At 44.8% G+C, this 19,092-nt stretch overlaps 1 long non-coding RNA gene across 4 annotated transcripts in view; it reads left to right on the top strand.

Moving 5' to 3' along the window:
- LOC131925221 (uncharacterized) overlaps positions 1–19,092 on the top strand; it is a 148,494-nt gene that overhangs the window by 97,054 nt on the left and 32,348 nt on the right. Inside the window, exons 3-4 of one of the 4 annotated variants that reach the window (XR_009383177.1) lie at positions 2,075–2,300; positions 8,522–8,782. The exons of 2 other annotated variants lie outside the window; for them this stretch is intronic. This is a non-coding gene — a long non-coding RNA (uncharacterized LOC131925221). Of the gene's footprint in view, positions 1–2,074; positions 2,301–8,521; positions 8,783–19,092 lie in introns of those variants that run through there. One more of the 4 variants, XR_009383179.1, reaches the window with a different exon arrangement.

Here is a 19,092-nt window from a genome sequence, read left to right as displayed (position 1 = left end):
TGCTGTGGGATGTCCTGTATGCTGTAAATATATGTTGCTATGATTGATTGATAAATAAAACGCTGATTGGTCAGTAGCTAGGCAGAAAGGATAGTGTAGGCAGGACAAGGAGGAGGAGAATTCTGGGAGGTGGAAGGCTGAGGCAGAGAGATGCGGCCAGCCACCATGAGAAGAAGTATGATGTAAGACACTGGTAAGCCACAAACTACGTGACAAGGTATAGATTTATAGAAATGGGTTAATTTAAAATGTAAGAACAGATAGCAAGAGGCCTGCCACGGTCATACAGTTTATAAGTAATATGTCTCTGTGTGTTTACTTGAGGAACGCAAATGGGAGAGATTTGTCCTGACCGTGGGCCAGGCAGGACCAGGAAAACTTCAGCTACACCAATTCAGCTTTGCTTAGCTGCCCCAGGGCTAGTAGGTAACATTTTGGATATTTATTCAATGGTAACAAAAACATAGTTTTTGAATACTCAAAATCAAGTGGTTTATTATGTAACCTAGTTCTTCTCTCTATTGGCCCATTGAGAGAAGCAGTGGCTCTGTGTGGCACTAGATTTGTGAACTACAGCTGCTAAGTGCTGTGGAGTTCCCAGAGAAGAGGTCAGCGAGGATCAGGGTGTTCAGGAACGGCTTCACGTACCAGTCTTTAGATGGGAGGTATTGGCCTAATGAGGGAGAACCCTGTGCCAAGGGGTGAGATAGATCACTGACTCTGCATGAAGAGAGGGCAGAGGGGATGGATGGGAGAGGCCTAGGCTGGGAGAAACGGCTCCTGATCCCCTTGAGGGAGGATTATAAAAGAGGCATCATAGGAAATGGGGCCACAAAGAGATTTTAGGCAAAGAGGCAGCAAGAACATAGTTACAAAGGACAATTGATTTTTTTTTTCTAGTATGCGGAGCCAATCAGAGTGCTCACACTAGAATCTTAGGAAGTAGCCAGTATATCCTAGTTGTAAGATAGAGGAGTACAGCATCAAGAGTCTCAACAAGATGTCCCGGGATAGGTGGAAAGGGGTTTCACTGGTAAAGGGGCATTTCAGAGGACGCATTAATGCATGCCTTAGGCTCATATTGTCCTAACATACTTCGTTCCTTCCTCCACATAGTGAAACACCAAATAATTTTGTTTGGAATATTGTGTTGTTATAAATGTTTCTGAGTATCTCAATATTTATAACTTTCTCATGGTTTTATTTCATTTTCAAATGTCCAACTTAGATAAGGTCTGAGATTTTGCATGTGTTTTGTATCTTATGTTTCCAGTTTTCATGCAGGGTTTTGAAATGTCTGGTTGCTCTCAATTTTTCAACAAGTGGCAAATTAGTCAGGGTTGTCAGGCTATAAGAACGCCCCGGTGACATTGACTGACAGAAGTTCATGGCTAGCATTCACAGGGAGGTAAGGCAGTATGCCAAGTGCATGGCAGTTTCACAGCTACCCTGGATCAGCCCAGTAGACCAGTCCAGTGCTTCAAACTGGGACCCACAGGAAGCCTAGCCTAGACCTAGGAGCAGGGGAGCAGTTTGACATCATTCAAGTTTGATTCAGGTTACTGCAGAGGAACTTGGGGGTCCTCCTTCTCTGTGAGAACCCCTCATTCTCATCCAGAGACCACTGTCACACTGTCACAATTCCACCCCTGGATTTTCTCCCCGATGTACTGGCTTACTGTGTCTCATAGTTCTCCCATACTGAGTAGCTTCAGTTGGAGACAGTTTTCTGCTGCAATTATCTGTGCCTGGCTTGACATCTCTCATCACAAATGCTAAAAACCACAGCAACTCAGACAGAAAAGCCTGGGACATTTTTTCTCATCAAGAGTCTATGGCAGACACCCAGAGCTTCCTGCCTAGTTTAGATGGACAGGGACAGTGGGATATAGTGGAAATGTGCATGGGGACAGTGGGAGAAGTCACCATGGTCTGACAGAGCCATAAACTCTTACTGAGTCTTAAACTTACAAAGAAAACTAGGTCTCAAAAAGGTAAGAATTTCTTTGTAAGTTGAGTTGACCACTAGCTTCTGCTTAGTTCAGAATTAACATTTTTCCTCTCTTCTCTACAGTGGAGATAGGAAATTACTGTCATCAAACACACCTGTGGATGTCTTCATTGTGGGTATTCTACTGTGGTTGCTATTGGATATTTGATGCCAACAGCTGCCCGAGGGTACAGTAAACAACTAACCAAGGAGTGAGTTCTTCACTTAGTTGTCAGCTCCAAGATGATGCGTGGTGACTGCCATGCCCTGTACCTTTGACTCTCTGGAGTGGCTCCTGTGAGGTTTAGAGGTGAGAACAGATTCTAAGGTGTTGCCATTGACAAGGAAAAGATGTCAGTGTTTATTGTGATAGCCACATGGGAACAGGAGGGAGGCAAAGTACCATGAACTGGGTTCCTGGCTGCCTATACTCACTCTCCCCCGACCCACTCTGCCCCCTCAACCCCTCCCACTCCCCCACCCCCACCCTTGCCAACTATGGCCAGCCCAAGCACCCTCTTCCTTACCCCTCCAACTTCTAGGTCTTGGTTTGAAGATTTCATTGACGCCTGGCTTTTTTTTGTGTCTTATCCCCACTTGGGATCTATGTCCATCAGTAAAGCCCTTGTGAAATCTCTCTCCCTTCACACTCCCCCAGCTTTAAACCTCATCCAGGCCACCTTTAAATTTTTATTATTTTAAAATTATTATTATTTAAATTTTTTGTATTTCTCTGTGTGAAGATGTGTGTGTGTATGTGAGTGTGTGTGTGTGTGTGTGTGTGTGTGTGTGTGTGTGTATGTGTGCGTACATTTAGAGGCCAGAGGACAACCTTGGGTGTCACCCTTTATGAATGCCACCAGGCTGGCACTTCACTATTGGGCTCGGCTGGCTGGTTAGGGAGCACCAGGGACCTGCCTATTTCCTCTTCCCCAGCAGGATTCCCCAGTATGCACAGTCACCTCCTTCTTTTTGTCTGTTGTTTGGCTTTGCTCTTTTTTTTTAATTGAATTTTTAAAATTAAAATATAACTATACCACTCCCCCATTTCCCTATATTGTTTTCCAATCTCTCCCTTGCCCTTCACTCCCTCTCAACTTGATGGCCTCTTTTTGATGATTTTTGTTACATATATATGCATAGATATGTAAATATAACCTTCTCATTGGTGGCTATAGTGTAGCTTGCATGTATATACTTTCAGGGCTGACTATTTGTATTGAATAACCAATTAGGGGGCTCATCCCTGGGAGGTTCCAATTCTCTCACTAGCAGTCACTAGTCACCTGTAATTCTTTGTCTAGGGGTAGGAGCCTGTGAAACGTCCTCCTTCAAGTCTTGTTCAGGTCTTGTTTAGGCAGCCATGTTGTGGAGGTATCAGTGTGTGTTTGTTTCTGCTCTTTTGGGGGGCCTGCCACCCAGCTCCCAAATAAATCACACACACACACACACACACACACACACACACACACACACACACACACACACTGAGGCTTATTCTTAATTATGAATACCCAGCTTTAGCTTGCCTTGCTTCTTGGCAGCTTTTCTTAACCTTAAATTACCCTGTCTATCTTTTGTCTCTGTAGCTGCAAAGTCTCTCCAGTCCCATCCTGGCCCAGTCCCGTGTTTCTCTGGTCCCATCTGGCCACGTGGTCCACAGCCACTTATAAAAATCACTCAGAGGCTTAATATTAATTGCAAATTATATGACCTATTGGCTCAGGCTTCTTGCTAGCTAGCTCTTACAACTTAACTCAACCCATAACTATTAATCTATGCATTACCACATGTTCCATGGCTTTACCTGCGTCCCATGTTGCTCCTTGGATGGCGGTTTGGTGTCTCCCCTTACTCTCCTTTCTTCTTTCATTATCTCTCTTGGATTTCCCCACCTGGCTCCATCCCACCCTGCCATAGGCCAATGCAGCTTGATTTATTAGTCAATGGGAGTAACACATATTTACAGCATACAGAAAGATATTCTCACAGCGTGCTCTGGGCTTTTCCTGTTCTCGTCTATAAATCTTACTCTTACTTTGTGGCTTGCTGTGTATCTGAGTGGCTGGCCCCTGAAGTCCTCCTCCTTCTCTGGGTCCTTCTCCTTCCTTTATCTCCAAGATTTCTCCCACTCTCTCTGCCTGCCAGCCCCACCTATCCTTTCTCCTGCCTCGCTATTGGCCATTCAGTTCTTTATTAGACCATCAGGTATTTTAGACAGACACAGTAACACAGCTTTGCTGAGTCAAGCAAATGCAACATAAATAAAAGTAACACACCTTAAAATAATCTTCTACAACACACTCTCACATCAGATTTCCTTGTCCCCTGGCCTTTATAATATTTATGTTCCCTCTCCTGAGCCTTAGATGCAGGAGTTGGGTTGTAGGTCTCTCCAATGGGACTAGACTCCGTGTGATCCACTGATCTCTGCATTATGGCCTGCTGTGGTTTCCTGTAACGGTTGTGTCTCTATTTGTTGTAAAGAGAGGTTTCTTTGATGAGGAGTGAGAGCTACAGTTATCTATGATCATAAGTGATAGGTTTCTCTGGTACCCCATAGTAGGTTTCTCTGCTGACCCAGTAAGCCAGATTAAACTGAATTAAAAAGATCAGGTTTATTGGACCACGCACTTTTAGGTGACTTTCCAGCCCCCCACCTCCAACGTCAGTGGCTGGTCTAGAGACTGGGCTTAAATACCCTGTAGGCATGGTCTTGAGCTTGGCCAGGGAAGAGCCTGGACTTTTGGCAATCTTTCTGAGGGGGAGGGGTTTGGAGAGGGGGGAGGGGCCAGAGGAGGAGTTTTGAGGTAGAGTTTCCAGCCAAACAATAAAGGTAAGTTTTCTAATGCAGTTTGGGATTAGGCCAATCTAGCAAAGTGGTGGTAGTAGGCTCTCCTCTAAGATCTGTGACCTCACTAACCCTGGGTAGTTGCCTAGGTTTTTAGTAAGAGGCATGATTTTCCTCCCACTGAGTGAGTCTTACATCCCATTAGACAACCGTTAGTAACCACTAAGACATGAATGTCACTATTGAACCTTCAGGGCTATTTTTGCTGTCCTGGTCATTATTATAGTTCATTGGCATCACAATTGGGTAGGACTATCAACTTGCTTTCCTCTATTTGCAGATTACATAGTGCTTTGTGGAAGGAGATTATTTAATGTGGGTTCTTGGAACCAGACTCAGGTTCTTGTGTTTTCAAAGCAAGCACTATACTGTCTGAGCCATCTCCCCAGGCCCCAGGCCAGCTTTTTTAGACTGGCAAAGCTATTGTCATTTAGAAGTGAAATAGTTCATGGATTGCCAACTGGATGCCTGGAAATGGTGCCATGAATTAATATAGCCTTGGGAACCTCACCATATGTAGTTTAGGTACCCTTTTAGCCTTCTTGGTCTAGAAACTAAATGCTAATCAGTACCTCAAATTAGACTCAGATGAAACTTATTTATATGAATCAAAGACACCAAAGATTGATTCATCCAACATCATGGTTTAAAAAAAAGTACTAAGTTGTTGTTGTTGTTGTTGTTATTTTTTGAGACTGAATTTCTCTGTGTAGCCCTGGGCTGTCCTGGAACTCACTCGTAGACCACTCAGAGATCCACCTGCCTCTGCCTCCCCAGTGCTGAGATTAAAGGTGTGTGTACCATGCTCTACCAAATGTCCTTTTTTAAAAAGCAAACTGCAGTCCTCTGATCTACACAATTGTTCCTGTACAGAATCTCCATGCAAATGAGGGCACGAAGAGAGCATGGTGTGGCGGACACAAAGCTGCGTGGTCTAAAGGGAGTTGAGCCATAGTGAGCCGTCTTCACACTGACTACTTAACCCTGTCCAGTGTTTCCCCAGCCCGCCCATCTTCTCTGGCTTTTGTTCCGGTGGCTGCTTGCTGAGCAGCTCTTTACCACCAGCCCAGAGAAATTGCTTCACTCACTTTGCTCCGAGCAAATGTCTTTTACTACAGGGTGACTCCTGCAGGTTTGGAGGTACCCCATTCCCATTCCCGCCTCGCCTACACGCTAGCCTTACCACCTCTGGGTGCTACTAGCTTATTTGACTTTAAAAGCTTTTTATTTTTAAAGATTCATTCTTACTTTTAATTATGTGTATGTAGGGGTGGGATATGTACACGTGTGAGTGCAGGTGTCCTTGGAGAACCAAAAAAGAAAAAGGCATAGGATCCCCTGTGGCTGGAGTTTCAGATAGTTGTGTGCTACCGGACATGGGTGCTGGAAACCGAGTTTGGGTGCTCTGCAAGAGAGTAGGTACCTGTAACCACTGAGCCATCTCTCAGGCCCTCTTAAAAGGCTCCTAACCCTTTAGTAATACTTCACATTGAGGGAGCCCTAGATGACAAATGCTTCCCAGGCAGTATGCCACAAAGTCCTCCAAGAAGCTTTAGGGAGTAGGTAACACATAGGTTACCACCTCCACCTTACAAGTAAGGCAGCTGAGGCTCTGAAGAGCATTAATTGAGCTCCTGAACGAACCTGCCCAGAGCTGAGCCTTGCTCATGTCTCCTGGGTTTGGGGCCCATGTTTTCTCTGTACCTGTTCTTTTTCCACCGAAGATACTGATAGAAGTTCCCAGTGCCTGGTTGGGAGTTGAAAAAACTTAATGACAGACTGCTGGCCGCCACTCAGATTCTTTATTCTGCCCAGTCATGTGCACCCAGTTCCCTGTCCTACTTGCTGTGTCTTGGCAGAGGTGGAACCGAGAGGAAATGAATTGAGAGTGTGCTCTGGATGCCATCTGAGTGCCCGTCCCTGAGCTACATGGGGTATCAGTTTGGCAGGTCACCTTCTGCTGGCGTTGGACTCGGGGACCCAAGAAGCAAGTGAGAGGGACAATTGACAGAGAACTGAGCATTTGCGGTGCAGGCTCGATTCCCATTTCCATTCAGGGCTCCTCATTAGACCACTGATGCCCCATGGACCTGTTATTCCCTTAGGCTGGCAGGGCCCAGGGTCCCATTAGCAGCAATGTGTACCAGAAGGATTCCAGAGAGGAGACAGAGGCTGAAAGAACTGGAGTTTCTGGTCCAATTTTTAAAGAAGAGAATGAAAAGCCCATAAAGCCCAGAAATACTTCTTTTCCTGGCTCGTTCACATGGAAATGCCAGTCTGTTGATAATAGAAAAGGAGGTGACGGCCCCAGGAGCCAGAGTCAGGGAGGCTCCAGACCTTCAGTTTTGAGCCAGCTGTACCCACAGGCCTCACTCTCTGAGCCACCAGCAACTCACCAAAAAGCTTTAATGAGCCAGGCATAGCGGCTCATAGTGTAATCCTAGCACTTGGGAGGCTGAGGCAGGGGGATTGCCATCAGTTCAAGCCAGCTTAGGATACATAGTGAGCTGGAGGCCAGTCTGGGGTACATTGTGAGCTCAAGGCTAGCCTGGGTTGCATAGTTAAACGCTGGTTTTGTTTTTGTTGTTTGTTTACTTGTATTCTCTTAAGGCTTTAATGTTGTATCTCTGGACATTTGGCCGGAAGAGCCACAAGTATTCCAATTAGTGAACTAATAAGCCCTTAAGAGCCAAACCAGCCCTTCCTGGAGCACGTACTCCCAAGAACTGGGTGCTGAGAAAATTCTCCGTCAAGTACAAGAAGACTCTTTGATTGTTGTTTTCATGACGTGGAGCAGAACAAAGTCAGCAGTAATGATACTGGCAGAGGCTGTTGTAGATTCTCCCAAGGGGCATCTCTGCGTGTCCCGTGGGATGAGCTCAGGCTGGGCAAGCACAGGTGAGTGCCGGGAAGGGAAGCTGTAGATCCCGTTTCTTGAAACTCCAAAGAAGCAGGTATTGAAACAGTGGGAGAGAAAACATTACCACCTCGGCTGTGACCCCTCTGCTTGTTGTAACTTATAACCTATAAGTGCCCTGCCCTGAGCCCAGCTCTGCAGATTCTGAGTAGGGACATCCAACCTGGGCCAGTGGTACAGCCTTCACCTTTATCCACTGTATTCCCAGCCACCCTCACTCTACCCCAGCAGGCAGACTGCATGGCATTACCCGTCTCATTTTACAAACGAGGAGACTGAGTCTCTTTGTGGAGGTGTGCCTATTGTCACCAGAGTTAACGGTCAAGCACAGAGCTCCCGGCCAACTACAAGACTTTCTTCCACGGACTTACCTTCTCAAAAGATCTCACGCTAACTGTGGTGGTTAGGATTAAGAAAGGAAGTCAAATTTGGGACTATGAATAACTTTCAGTTTGAAGACAAATTTCAGGATATAGGAGCTTTCCAAAAAATCACCAGTTGCCAGGCCATTTGCCTTTAAAAATAAGATTTATTTTATTTTTATTTATGTGTGTTTCTAAGCATATATTCCACATGTGCCAGTACCCAAGGAGGTAGAAGAAGGTGCTGGATCCATTGGAGCTGGAGTTAGAGGTGGTTTTGAGTCAGGCGACATGGGTGCTGGGAACCAAATTCAGGTCTTCTACAAGAGAGGCAAGTGCTCTTAGCTGCTGGGGAATTGATCTCTTCAGTCTCAAGCTGACTTTTTTTTTTTTCCCCTAAGGAGCCCTAAGCCAAAGCTTTCATCTCAGAAGACAGCCTGAGTAGTAACAACGGAACAGAGTTACTGTGTCCTCCAGCTTCTGAAGCTGACTTCCCACCCCAGGTATCACGGTCTTCTTCCCATCTGGTGTCCAGATCTACTGGAGACAAGACAATAGAGAAAGGCATCGAATGAGCCCCCAAACACGGACTGTCTGACAAACACCAGAACTGTCATTTCTTACCTAAGCCTAGGCCTGGCAGATGGGGATGGTGCTGCATTTTATAGCCTGGGAAGCCAGGGGAAGCTAGTCAGGAATAAACATGAAGACTTATTTCTTCTTCCATGAGTTTTAAATTTTCCATAATGTGAATGACTGAAGGACAACCTTTTCAGATTTGGAAAATGAAACATTGAGGTATTTAATTACTAAGGGATAAGAAGAGAAAACGGAGTTGCAAGAAGGAATTTGCCATAGTATGAGAAGACAGTAGCTCTCCTTCTCGCCAAGGTGCCCTTCTTACATTTATTTTTCCCCTTCTCAATTGACCTTCACTAGGAGGAACTGTAGAGCTCAGCCAGAAATTGCTTCTGTTCTGCCCTGTGCTCCCTGACTCACACCTTTTTTCATCCTTCCGGTCCTCTGGGCTGACTACTGAGTCACTAAGAAATAGACTTGGAGAGAATAGAGTCCCTGGGATTCTTAGCTGCTGGCCAGGAAACATGCAAACAGAGACGCTTTCCCTGTGTTGCTCAGGTTAGATTAGTGTGATTGATCTCTGTACTATTCCTTGGTACTCAAATGCGAAGCCCAGCTCCCTTAAGTGACACAGGTTGTTTAGCCCACAGTTTTCAAAGGTTTTAAAATATGTTCAGCAATGACAATTTATTGCTATTGTGTAAAACATGGACAATGACAGTGTGTTTGGATTTAAAAAAGTATAGTCTCAGATTTCTTATATCAAGCATCTGACCAAGCAACAAACCAAATATGGAATAAATTTTATCACCCTAATCTAAAAGAACTAACCTCCCATGCCAGATCTGGGTAAACTCCATAGGAACTGTTGTCAGAGAGGCCTCAAAGGGCCTCAATAATACAGGCTTTCACAATTTCTATTGATAAGACCCTATTTCAGAAGATGCCATGTAGATGCAAGATGAAATCAAGCTAGAACTGAGCTGGAAGCTCCCTGGTCCTGTTGGCTAGTCTTCATAGTGCTGGATGGGGGTATACATGCTGCTAGGGGCCTGAGAAGGATGGGTAAAGCCATCTATAGTCTTACTCAGCTGTGAAGTCTATGAACCACAATATTGGCCTACCTGACAAGACGTTATCTGTTGGCACAATAGTGGCACAAACATAGTGGGGAAAACCAGTTACTCACTGAGTAGGTTTGAGGCCTGTTCCAACAAGAGGGAATCCATGCCTAGTACTGCAAATCTGGTCTGAAAGTCATGACTGAAGAAGTCTTTGGATTTGAGGGGAGGGATACCGAATACTAATGTTTACCTGAACTGACATATCATCAAACAGCCTTCTAAATATGTTCACACCCACAGAGAAAGGCTGTCCTCAGCCTTAATCAGAAAACCCCTTCTTTTCAGTGAATAAAGCTGAGTGCAGACTCCCAGCTGCACACGATTCTATCGATAAAGGGCAGTTGAGGCTTAGCCCTAAACAAGACATTTGTACCATTTTCTTTAGGCTCAGGGAACATTGTGCAAGAGGGCTGGAAAGAATGTAAGAACTGGAAGACAGGGGGAAGGGCTACCAAGTACCATCTTCTAAGAACAACACAGCCGTGGCAGTCATGACCTCACAGCAGTTGTGTGGACCCTACTGGCATTGGCTCCACCCAACAGTCAGCTATGGATGGGAAAGAGGCTCCCAGATCCTCCATTTACTGCTGGTCTATTAGCAATGAACAGATTTGGGGAAAGGGGGAGGGCTGGTATCTAGCTGTGTATCTACTGGACTGGTAAGCTCATCAGGCTTTGGTGAGAAGTCAAGAGCCACACAGATGGCTTAGTTAAACCTTGTAGGACACAAAACCAAACCACAAGTAATGACTAAGGGGGAAAGATGTGTAAGGAAGAATGGCTGCAGACAGGAGTCGGGGGGGAAAAGAGTCTGGGTCAGGGGGACAACGACCAGATGCATTGTATACATGTGTGAAACTATCAGAAGACAAAGCACATTTAAACGTAATTAAAGTCTGAAAAATGCCCATTTTCATATTAACTTTCTGAGCTGCTTTGGGACAATCTTGGCTTTCCTACAGTTACTCTCTTCCACAAAGCAGTGTGGCTAGTCTGTGCTAGACTTGTAAGTGGGTGACAAGTGAGAATCCAACAGATGTGCCCTCCCTCTCTTCCATCTGCAGGCCTTTCCACCCTTTGACCTGGAGTCAACATCCCATTTCCAGCACAAAGCTGCCCTGGGCTGGGAATGTCCATCAGAGCATGCTGTGCTACAGTCCCTGGTGCCTGGATTCTGAGATAAAGAAGCCTTGAGTTCCACCCTCTTTGCCAAGCGTTTATCATCAAGCACTTATCACTAGGCTAGGCAAATATTGTTGGAATGTTTCAAAGTACCGCTACCCAAATTCCAGCACAATCCAAATCACCTGGCTAAGTGTTTGGAGTACTCATGTAGTCCTGGGCATTGACAAGTCCTTGAAGCAGGTCAATGACTTCAATGAAAACAAGTGTAGGTCATCCCTTTTGTGGTATATGAGAAACTGAGTACAAGAATATAAGCTAGTGGAGTATGTGCGTGTTTGCATGCGTGTGTGTGTGTGTGTGTGTGTGTGTGTGTGTGTGTGTGTGTAAGAGTACCTATGATCACTCTTTTAACGAACATCTTAAATCAACTATTATTAGCTTCAATCTCCACTCTATTCAGAACTCTGTTTCTTTTCTTTACTTTGTGCATATAATACCTTATAAACTTTAAAACCTCTGACCTACTCCTCTCTATTTCCCTCCCTCCCCTATGCTGGCCCTGCAACCACCATCTTGTTCTCAATTTATGTGTATTTCAGCATTTTTAAAATGACTACATATTTAGTGGAGAATGTGTGGCATTTCCCCTTTCTTGTATAGCTTATTTCACTTAGCATAATGTCTTCCAGGTTTGTCTGTGTCATTGAAAATGGCAGGAGCTCCTGTTTTAAGGTTGCTTCATATCTCTGCATTGCTATGTATAACTGTGTATGTGTAGAAATTGTATATGATAAACTCTTAATATCCTTTTCCATTGAAGGAGACTGGTCATTTCATATTTTGGCTGTTGTGAATAACGCTGTAGTGAATGTGGAAATGCAACCATCTTTCCAAGGTGAAGATTTCATTTATTCTGGAGATGGAAGAATATATACATATGTATATATCTATACATGCACAAGAGAGATTGAGGTGTGCTGTGGTAGTTCTCTACTCTAATTTTAATTTGTTTGGGGACTTCCATACCTTCCCCTCATGCTGTCTATCTCCTATCAACAACATAGAAAATGTCTTCTTTCTATACCCACTATCCAGCACTTATTATTATTGATAACAGTTCTGCTTATCAGAAAGCTCAATCTTATTCACATTTCCCTAATGATACTGATGCTGAACATGCTTTCATATATATTGTGTCCATTTGGATGTCTTCTTCAGGGAAACTGTGCTCCAAACCTTTGCTCAATTTTGTGAAGTTTTTTTCTGCTATTGAGTTGTCTGAATTGTTTATATATGTTGGATATTAATCCCTTATTACATATATGGATTGGTTTGCATTTTTCCCATTCTGCAGGGGAAATTATTTTTGTTTAGTTGCTTCACTCTCAGTGTAGACTATTTTAAGTCTGATGCAGTTCCATGTATTTACTTTTACTTTTATAACCCAAACTTTTGACGTGATACCTAGAAGTATCATTGCCAAGCCCAGCCTCAAGGAACTTCCCCCAATATTTTCTTCTAAGATTCTTATGCTTAGCTCTGCAATCCATTTTGAGTTGGTTTTGCATGTGGTAAAGGGTCTAATTTCATTCATTTTTTTTTATGTAGAAATCTAGTTTTTCCAACACCATGAATGAAAGTAATTGTCCTTTCTACCTTGCTTCTTCCTGGTGTCTTTGCTGGCATGCTTAGAGTTGCTTCTGCTTCCTGGGCCTGCAGACCTGCTGTACACCCAGTACCAAGACATTCTATTACCACAACTTCAAAATACCATCTTAAATCAGAAGGTGGTGTCTCCAATTACGTTTTCCCCGTTCACGCTTGAGTTGGCTGTCTCAGACCTTGGAGTTCCACGAGAATATGAAGCTGTGCTCATCTTCCTCTTCCTGTGGAGACTGATCTGAAGACCCCCTGACTGAGCATGGCCTGACTGACATGGGTTTTATAACAGTGTCACTCACTGCGATCTTCAGCTTCTGGAGCAACGTCTTATGGTTCTTGGAGTCTGTCCTTCGCACTGGAAACCTGCTGGTTACGTTGGCTCCTAGCTTCTTTCACTTGTGTGGTCATAAACAGGGCTGATGCATTGATTCCTTTTATTTCCAGAAAGGTTATTATTCATGTGTCGAAATTGTCTTTATCTTGCAGCTTTATTAAACTCATCTATTGGTGTTAATAGAATTTACATCAAGTCTTTGGAGTTTCCACATAGACGATCACATCATCTGCAAACTTGCTTCTGTCTTCCCTGTGGGCCGCTGCTTTGGTCCCTTGACTGCTCCGCTGACTGGTGTAGGAAACTGAACGAAAGGGGTGAGTGTTCTCACCTTGCTTGGGCCACAGGGGGCACGTTTTCCATTTTCAACCATCTAGTATGATATTTGCAGTAGGTTTTTCATAAATGCTTTTTGCTTTGGTACTACAACTCAAGTGAATTCAGGGGCATAGTAATAACAAAAAAACTTTTAAAAGTGTGTTAAAGTTTCCTTCCACTGAAATGCATAGAACATAGTCTACTAACTCAAACAATTCAAACAAATTTATGATCCTGAGTAAACAACTTCAGTGTCATGACAGAGGATACTTCTGACATACTTCCATGATCAGGAATTCCCCCATGACCCTCGCCATCAACTGGCAACTGCCGCTGTGACTGCCATCCCTGTACAGAACTGGCTTTGAACTTCATACAAACAAAGTAACTTAGAATGTACTTTTTAGTATCTGTCATTTAAAAACTCAGTATGCTTTAGGTATTTATCTATGTTACTGCGTGAATTATTAGTTTTTCCTTTTCATTCCTGAGTAGTATTCCATGATTGTAATATTTCATAATTTCCTTATCAATTATCTTGTTGATTGACATCAGTTGTTTCTAATCTGAAGCTATTCTGAATAAAGCCTACACGAACATTCTTGAGTAAACACTTAAAAAGGAAAGTAGTGGAATACAGAAAATGAGTAACGTTATTTTAAGTATTGGTGAAATTGGGCTAGTGAGAAGGCTTAGAGGGTAAAGGTGCTTACGGCAAAGCCTGCCTACCTGCGTTTAATCCTTTTAAAAGTAGAGCGTCAGTTCCCCTAAGCTGTCCTGTGGCCTCCACACACATGCTGTAACATACACATTCCCTGCTCCCCTCCCTGCCCCCTCCCACATACGGGGGGGGGGGGTAGAGAGAGAGAGAGAGAGAGAGAGAGAGAGAGAGAGAGAGAGAGAGATAGAACTGATTAACTCTTGGTGTTTGTTGAACCCTTTGCAATAAGTCCATGTATATTATTTTAGTTTGAACATGCTTTTTCTTTTCTCCATCAAGTATTGTACAATTCATTTTCCAGGATTTTCTCACATCCTACACAAAGACTATCTTGATTACAACAGTATTTCTGGAACAATCCTTAATGTGTAGTGCTTATTGGTTATGTAACAGGTTCCTTGTGTTTTGCTCGAGTGGAAAGCCAGTCTTTGTACGCAGGAAACTCACCGTCTAGTGGGGAGACCGTAGCAATTGGTGGAAAGCAGCAGGGGTGTGCTCAGGACAGAAAACAGACACACCTGAAAAGCCTCCACCCTCTTGGAGAGGTCGACCCGGGACTGAGCCTCCCAGAGAAAGAAAATAGCATGAGGAAAAGAGAGTGATTCATCTGGAGAGCAAGTGGGTGTCCACAGCTAGAACATAAGTGAAGCATAGGGGAGCCACCTTGGAGCCAAGATCTGGATTATGGAGAGCCTGGAATGCCATTGTGAGGCATCTGGACTTTACCTTGTGTCTTCATTAGGGTTTCTATTGCTGGGACAAAACACACGACCAAGGCAACTTTGGGAGGAAACAGTTTATTTCACTTTACAGCTTGTAAGCGTCATTGAGGCAAGCCATGGCAGGAACTTAGGGCAGACACCTGGAGGCAAGAACTAGGGGAGTAGCCTTGGAGGAGTGCTGTTGGCTGACTTGCTCCTCCTGGCTTGCTCAGCCTGCTTACTTATACCATCCAACACCACCTGCCCAGGGGTGGCACCACCCACAGTGGGCTAGGCCCTCCCACACCAATCATTAATCAAGACAGTATCCCACAGGTGATTCCCATGGAAACATTTTCTCAATTAAGAGTCCCTCTTCCCAGATACATCTAGGTTTATGTCAAGTTGACAAAACCCAAACAAACAGCACATCTTGCAAATCACACAGAGCCACTGGCTGCTTTTGCATGTGAGCAGATGAAGTGCCCACTTTACTTACTCAAAAGCATTGTCTTAGACTTGTTCTTGCCACGGCCTTGGGTTCCCTGTGGTTCCTGAGGTTTGTACTTTAGTGCCTCTCTGCCGGATCTACATGGTGAACTTTGTTTCTTAGTGATTTGTAGGGCTCCAAGCGCCTGTCAATAGGTGTTATAGGCACAGTGTATGTGGGTATTTGATATAACGAATTAAACCATGAATTTCTAGAGACCGTGGCTACCCTGTGGGTACTAGGTTGAGATTGAAGAAAGGTAGAAGGTAGAACTCACTGAAATAAATCTGAGATAGAATTTCTGAAATCAAATGTTATAAACAAATTCACAGATGACTGTATACCCCTTGGCCCGTTCCTAACCATATCTGCCTCCCGAGCAGAAGCCCATGGAGGTGTGTCTGCACTGCTCTGCAGGAAAACCTGCTTGCTTTTTGAAGGCCTTCTGGAATTTCCATGTCATGAACAGATGGCACTGCTTTCGTTTGAGATGCAGAAGAATTTCCATGTATTCAAACAGCGAAAGCTTGAGGAAATAGAGTATGGGTAGTAGCTAGAGCGGAGAAAGAGCATGGTATGTCAATAGAAAGCTAGACCCTACAAAAAGAAAAAAACTCTAGTGGGAGCCTTGGCCCGCAGTCTGGGCTCTGCAGGGGTGTGGAAGATGGAGGTGAGAATTTGCAGGTCCTGGGCTCAGCTAGGCTTTCAGTTATATGCACGGCAATATTTTTTCCTCTCTCTCTAAATGTAGAAGGTTCCTGTTACGTGCTTGGCCTTGAGAACACAGAAATGAAGTCCCAGTCCCTGCCTCCAGGGACTTGAGCATAGTGGTGAATTCAGACTAATAAAAGATTCATAGGGAAAGCAAGAACAGAAGAGTGGGGGCGCTGGCCCCACCTAACAGGATCAGGAAGACTCCCAGGAAGGTGTGAGGAGCTGGCCAGAAGAACGGAAATGAAGCAAAGTGGAGGGGCAAGGTCAAGAGCATGACAGGCTTGGGGACAGGACAAACAAGGACACAGAGGTCCAAGGAATGAGGTAAATACCAAGAGGTCATCTATGTGGTGTGGCATGGCCAAGGAGCTGAGATTCAGGTGGGGGGTTAGAACATATCAGAACATTCAGTAACATCTGAGCACATTACAAGGTCACACAAATCACTTGCAAAACAAAGTGTGTCCTGTCAGTAAATAAATGAGGGTGTGGGAGTATTTGGTATTAGCACCGCATTGCCAAGATCAACAGTTCATGTGCACAATTACTCATTAATCCTAACACCTATAGAAGAATGTAAGAACTAAGTACCAGGTACTGGAAGTCCCAGGACCAGTACTGTATTCTTGACAAAATCACCACCACCAGGCTGACATCCAAGGTGAGCCTTCTGAAGGAAATTGTTGAATGAATAAGCAAATGATCAAAGACCTTCTAGTTCTTAGTGACATATCATCTCCTTCCTCTGCAATAGTTACTACCTAGACTCTACTAACTCACCGAGGTAAGTGGATCATTATCTCAGCTGGGTACAGCTGGGATGGAGCAGGGACTTTATCCTAAGCATGTCTGCAAGAACCAGGTGAGTACAGTGAGTTCATGAGAGATCTGAGTGTGAGAACTCTAGCAAAAGGAGAATAGGAGTCATTCGAACAGGAACCAGCTGCTAGTCAACTAGAATCAAATTAGGATAAAGAAAAGATGTAAATTTGTGTTTTCAGTCAAGTAGCTTGTCATGGTCTGAATTTCTTTTTCCTCCATGCCCAGAATCCAGCATGATTGGCCTGGTATCTGCGTAGAGTAGAAGACATATAGGGAAACACGGTTTAGTAAGCCACAAAGCCCCTCCCCAAACTTCCTTTTGTGATGGACATGACATTGAACATGGTGATCTCTGTATTTAAAAGGAGAACATCACTGTTCCGCCAGGCAAGATGGCCAAAAGTGTCAGGTGTCAGGATACCATCTCCCCCAATACACACTTCCTGCAGCTCCTGCTCACCTGCAGGCTAATCTCTGCCCTCAGGCCCTGGACCAGGCCTCAGCACAGCTCCTCCCCCAGCCTGCCAAGTCCCTGTGGCAGTCGCTGATTCCTTGCCTGTTTGTTCTGCCAGAGGGGAGAGAGCACTGCACTGCACTGGAATCCTGCCTCACCCCCTTCTGAACAGCTGCCTCCCCCAGCACATGAAAGCTGCTGAGCAAACAGAGAAATCACAGATGATTATAGGCTGCTGGAAAACCGTGTGTGCTTCCGCCTGGCTGCATCTGCCTGCCAAGCTGTTATGTAAGCCACAGACTCACTCAGGCCTGGACCCAAACAGATGCTTGTTGACAGCCCTGACCCGCTCATCACCTAAGCTTCCCCAAACCCGGCCTCACCTGGAGTGCACCTGCCCCCGTGAGAGCCTTGCACATCCTGTGGCTGACAAGCCACTTTTCTGTTTGTTTTGGGGTTTCCCTGTCTCTGCTCTCTTCCAGCACAGACACATGGGTGGGTCAGGGCCAAAAGTTGACTTTGGTCAGATTCCAAGTGACTAAGACATTTTTTTTTTACTTTGGAAAACTCCATTTCACAATCCAGGGGAGATGGTTGTTTTTCAGCCTCCTAAGTGAATAATTCACTTCGGCTGTTTAGACACCAGAGCTGAACGAGTAACTCCTGGAGCCCCCAGATGACCTCCTGGCTGGAAAGGGGCCTGACCGCGCCACTCTGATAACCAATACTTATTTCTATTTAGGGACCCTAGATATGTCCCACAGCCCAAGGCACCTAAACGGATTCAAAAAGGGCCTTTCTTCCAGCGTGTCCATGACTTGGTTAGACATGTGGTTTCTGAACACCGCTGTCTTTCTCTCTGCATCACAGGGCTAGGAACACTGCAGATTCCAAATATCAGCTCTGCCCACATTCTTCATGTGCATGCATTCATGCATGCAGGTGTGTATTTGTTTTTGCCTCTGTGTGGAGTCCCTAGGTTGATGCCAATGTCTTCCTCTATCTCGCTCCACTCTACATTGCGACAAGGTCTTGCCATTGAACCCAGAGCTCATATATGCCGCTTGTCTGGCTAGCCACCTTGCTCCAGAGACCCCCCTGTCTCCAACTTCTGGTCACTGGAATTACAGCTGGGCTGCCTTACCCTGAATTTACGTGGGTTCTGGGAATCCAAACTCCAATCCTCACGCTTGCACGGCAAGAATTTTTAACTGTTAAGCCATCCTCTTAGCCCCTAAATTCAGCATTTCCATTAGCATTGTTATCACATCTGAAATGAGCTCTCAGGCCCATTAGCAATGTAGAACTTAGACATTCGGACCTAACTGACACGGGGGTCCATTACCCTCCTTTTTGCAACTGGAGCTGGCCATAGCCCAGCATGAGTGCTCAAATCTCAAGCGCAGGGGTTTGAATTTTGGAGTGGGATATAACCTGTATTGGAAGCCATATGATCTTGTGCTGTAGCGTGAATCTTGCTGCATAATTGGCCTATCCTGTCTTCCTTTACCATCTACATCACTTTATAATACACAGGCTTCCAAGGGGTCTCATTCCGATGCTGGCCAATGGCTGCCATATCCACCCTTCACTTGTTCCATCCTGGAAAGGGTGAGTAGGAGAGTCTGTCCTGAGAACACTCTAGTATTAAGGAGTTTGCATCTTCAGGCTCATCTCTATTCTTGGCCCTCACCTCCCTCATTAACACAGGAAGTGAGGGGCTCTCACCAAGACACCCACACAGCTGTTCAACTCATTCTCATTCTTCATGCATGGCCAAAGTGGCCAGATTTAACAACTGAGGCAGAAAGCCCCTCCTAGGAAGACAGCCAGAAAGATCATGTCCAGAGTCCAGGCATTTTGGACAAGCTGAAACAGAAAGAAGGAATTGTTTTCTCTAGATCCTAGCCTGTAGAATATTTAACAGA

The sequence above is a fragment of the Peromyscus eremicus genome, chromosome 15 (genome assembly GCF_949786415.1).
Source record: "Peromyscus eremicus chromosome 15, PerEre_H2_v1, whole genome shotgun sequence".
Taxonomy (NCBI): domain Eukaryota; kingdom Metazoa; phylum Chordata; class Mammalia; order Rodentia; family Cricetidae; genus Peromyscus; species Peromyscus eremicus.
This window is presented reverse-complemented; position numbering and strand designations above follow the sequence as displayed.